This window comes from Scardinius erythrophthalmus (genome assembly GCF_964197995.2).
Source record: "Scardinius erythrophthalmus genome assembly, contig: HAP1_SCAFFOLD_321, whole genome shotgun sequence".
Classification (NCBI taxonomy): domain Eukaryota; kingdom Metazoa; phylum Chordata; class Actinopteri; order Cypriniformes; family Leuciscidae; genus Scardinius; species Scardinius erythrophthalmus.
Window position 1 is genome coordinate 37501 of NW_028296290.1, and position 4581 is coordinate 42081.

The window sequence follows — 4581 nt, forward strand, 5'->3', positions numbered from 1 at the left end:
ACGTTTCGTTCTTGTCATTTAACTCTAATTCATTTGTTTTTTTGTTTTTTTTAATACTGTGTGAACAGTGACACTGACAGTGTGGCATTTGTTTGGAGTGAATCGTTAAACTAAAAGGCGGAATGGAAATGAATTATATAGATACACTGGATATTAATGTCTATAAAAGCAGCGGTATTTATTTGGACAGAAAGAGCGCTATTTCTCTTTACGTAGATCGACCCTCAAACGAGCCACTGAAGTCCTGTGTGGGCGTGGCTACAGCGACTAGAGCCACGCCTCCTCTATAAATGTGCGCGAGCAGCCGCTGATGCGGAGATGATGATCGAGCCGCGAGTCAAACGAGTGTGTGACGCCCGTGTTCTGTATAGAGTTCTGTAGAGTTCTGGACTAAACGCGTGTCTGACGCTCGTGTTCTGTAGAGTTCTGGACTAAACGCGTGTTTTCTGTAGAGTTCTGGACTAAACGCGTGTTTTCTGTAGAGTTCTGGACTAAACGCGTGTTTTCTGTAGAGTTCTGGACTAAACGCGTGTCTGACACTTTGGTTCTGTAGAGTTCTGGACTAAACGCGTGTCTGACGCTCGTGTTCTGTAGAGTTCTGGACTAAACGCGTGTTTTCTGTAGAGTTCTGGACTAAACGCGTGTCTGACACTTTGGTTCTGTAGAGTTCTGGACTAAACGCGTGAGTTCTGGACTAAACGCGTGTCTGACACTTTGGTTCTGTAGAGTTCTGGACTAAACGCGTGAGTTCTGGACTAAACGCGTGTCTGACACTTTGGTTCTGTAGAGTTCTGGAGAGTTCTGGACTAAACGCGTGAGTTCTGGACTAAACGCGTGTCTGACGCTCGCCTCTGATGAGCTCGCGACTCTGTCACAGGTAAGATCCCTCATTACCTCAGACTGATGTGTAGTTGTTTGTTGTGTAGTTTGACAGCTGTGTGTGTGTGTGTGTGTGTGTGTGTGTGTGTGTGTGTGTGTGATCGAGGGCACTCGCTAGTGTTCCTGCCTAGGCTGCTCTCTAGAGTGTTTAACACTCAGAGTTAGAGATGTTTTCATCCGCTCATGTTCAACCCGAGTCACTCTTCATCCTTCTGACTAGCCTATCAAAGGTTCTCATCTATTTACATCTGTATCATCATCTTCATCATCATCTTCATCTTCATCACTGATGAACGTTGATCTGTTCCTCAGAGCTTCTCTGAGGCCTTCCGTCTCTTTGATTCACTATAACTCAAACACACGTTCCTCTCGGGCTCTTTATCAGCAGAGCATCATTAGTGAAGTTTAGCTTTATTGTCTCTAGTCCTTCATCTGTGATCTAATCCTCCATGTTGCTGATCGATATCCTGCATGTGTAAACGCAGTGATTCCTGAGATGAGGGCAGTTCCTCAGACACGCTTGCTTGACTAACAGAAAGATCTGTCAGCTTTAGGGAACAACCGTGTTCTTCTTCAGATCTCAGATCAGTGTTAGTGTTGTGAACTTCAGTCATCAGCTCAAGTGGCATCAGTTCACAGTAATGGCCTTGGCAACACCCTAGCAACAGTTCATACAGCAGCGTCCTATAGTAGATGTCCGTCTGAAGCCAAGGAGACATTGGTTCAGTGATTATGAACAGATGCACTCTGGGTAATGGTGGGTGATTATGAACAGATGCACTCTGGGTAATGGTGGGTGATTATGAACAGATGCACTCTGGGTAATGGTGTGTCCAGGGTGATTATGAACAGATGCACTCTGGGTAATGGTGTGTCCAGGGTGATTATGAACAGATGCACTCTGGGTAATGGTGTGTCCAGGGTGATTATGAACAGATGCACTCTGGGTAATGGTGTGTCCAGGGTGATTATGAGGTTAATCTGCACGTTCGGAGTCGGTGAGATGTTTAATGTTCCTGAAAGAGTCTCTTCTGCAGTTATTAGATCAACATATCTGAAATTATTATAATGTCTGCTGAATGTATTGTAAACTTCAGAATATAGTTCTGATCCATTTAAACAATTACTTATTTTGACATCATCAAGATTAGTGAATGCTGAACATTTGAGGTTTTTCATAATCACTGTCAGCTTCAATTAAATATGTTCAACAACAATTATCCACATACAATAGGCTATAATCTTTTTAAGCATATTAATCACATCCACAAATAATTTTGATGAAACACAAGAAATAATTTTCCCATATTTAAAAAAATGTAACAATTAGACAAACTAAAAATGCGTGTAAAACCGGGAACAGATCTAATACAGAGAGATAATGATTGAAGTCATCAGAAATACATCGTCATTCATCAACACTCATCTTAACAGAATATTTAATTACTCTTATAATATTTGATTATATAATACATTGATCCGTCAGTTCAGGGGTTGTGATGATTCTCCAGTGTGTGTGTGTGTGTGTGTGTGTGTGTGTGGGCGAGGACCTCATCATATCGATGACTTCTATCATATCGATAAACACATTCTGAGGAACACGGCAGATACAGGATTGAATCTGGAAGCGTTTGTTTATTGTCATTGGACTCATAAATCGATTTATATTTGATCAAAACTCCCGGCCGGAAACAGCCTCGGATAAAAGCAGGATTATTTCCTGCAACATCTGAGTTTGTCAGCATGTTTGACAGGATACATGATCTATTAAAGCTGAATAATGCGGCGTATTGAAATTGATTGTTTAATGATATATTGATATGATGATGAATTTTGAAGTTACTAAAAAGAGCGACGAACCAAAACCGGATATGAGACGAGAGCGCTGTGAAAATATACAGTAAAACTGTGAGATATTATCATAAATCATCTGTTCTCTATGTGAATATACAGTACAGTGTAATATATTCCTGTGACCAACATCATCATTACTCCAGTCTTCAGAGTCACATGATCCTTCAGAAATCACTCTAATATGAGGATCTGATGATCGAGAAACATTTATGATTATTATCAGTGTTGAAAACGGTTCATATTTCTGTGGAAACTGATACATTTTATTTGATGAATAGAAAGTTGAAAAGAACAGCATTTATTAGAAACAGAATCTTTTGTCACATTATAAATATCTTTACTGTCACTTTTGATCAGTTTAATGCGTCCCTGATGAAGAAAAGCATTAATCTAACTCACTCCAGACATGGAATATTAGAGTATCTTGTTAATAATATTTCACTGTTTTTACTGTATTTCTGATCAAATAAAAGCAGATTTGATGAGCGGAAGAGACTCTTACAGAACATTTAAACATCATGATGATTTCAGACGTGTGAGTGACGGAGTGGATATAAACACCTAGCCCTAACTTCAGGACTCTTAGATGAACAGAAGTGTTGTGCTCTGAGTCTCCTCTGTCTCTGGATCACTTCTCCTCCGCTTCCTCCGCTCGAGATCTGTGTGTTATTGTTCTGCTCTTCTTCTTCTGTGGGAAGGATGTTTACTCGTTCTCTCCGCCGGAGTGTTCCTCTGCTTTCTCTCATGTTTCGGCTGTTCTCGACTCTGATGAACTCGGGATATTCCTGGCCTTCGTTTGTTTATTCCCGCGTTTCCCGCTATTGTTCAGACGTTCACAGGAACTCACGAAGAACGTTTGAACGTCTCAGCCAATCAGGCGCGAGGCCTCGTCTGAGCGAACAGCTCTAGCTTCATCAACACAGTTTATTATGTGAATTTTGGGATATTGCATTTAATATAACGCCGGATGGCATACATTCTATAAATGCGCATTAAAACGCAACTGAGGTTGATAATCGTTTTATCCGATAGGAGGAAATGCACATAAACTCCGGCAGAACAAGAGGCCGATCGCAGAAACTACAGTTTACTGCTGATGTTCTGTATTAGTGATGATTCTGTTCTCTTGCACACGTGAGATGGAAACGCTGCTTTATTCACGAGTGTTTAGTGTGCGCACTTTCCCCACTGCGGATGTAAAACACACTCGCTGTGCGATCGAGATTGCGTGTTCTAGTTTGGTGTCAGTCATTCTGAGAGTGTGTGTGGTGGAGCGAGCGCTGTGAGCACCGGCTCCTGATCTCGGCGGGTCATGTGACTGAAGCTGCGCTGGGTCGGGGCAGTTGGAGCTGTAGACTCGGTGTCAGTGTTGGTGTCACTGGATCGATGCCGGCTGGTTTTTTGGGACAGTGTGGAAAATCCGATGAGCTTGAGCGCATCATGTGACCCGCTGTCGGAGAGGTCAGAGGTTATACAGCAGAACCGTGCAGTGGCTCTTCGGTTCGTACAGTTGACCTCTGACCCCTGTCGTTTGAACCTGAAGCCAGTGGAAATTTCCAGTGAGCTTCTCACACACACACACACACACCTACACACACACACACACACACACACACACTAACCCAATGGGGACCCATGGTCTGCTGGCTGGACCCCACAACGTAATATAAACCTGCACACACAGTGTGTGTGTCAGTGTGTGTTCAGTCTCAGTGTTTCTGAGCAGGAGAGTGTGTGTGTGTGTGTGTGTGTGTGTGTGTGTGTGTGTGTGTGTTTGGGTTCAGATGCAGAAGAGCTGCTGTGTTTCGGGGGTTTCCACTGCGGTGGAGCTTCAGGACGCCTCATGAA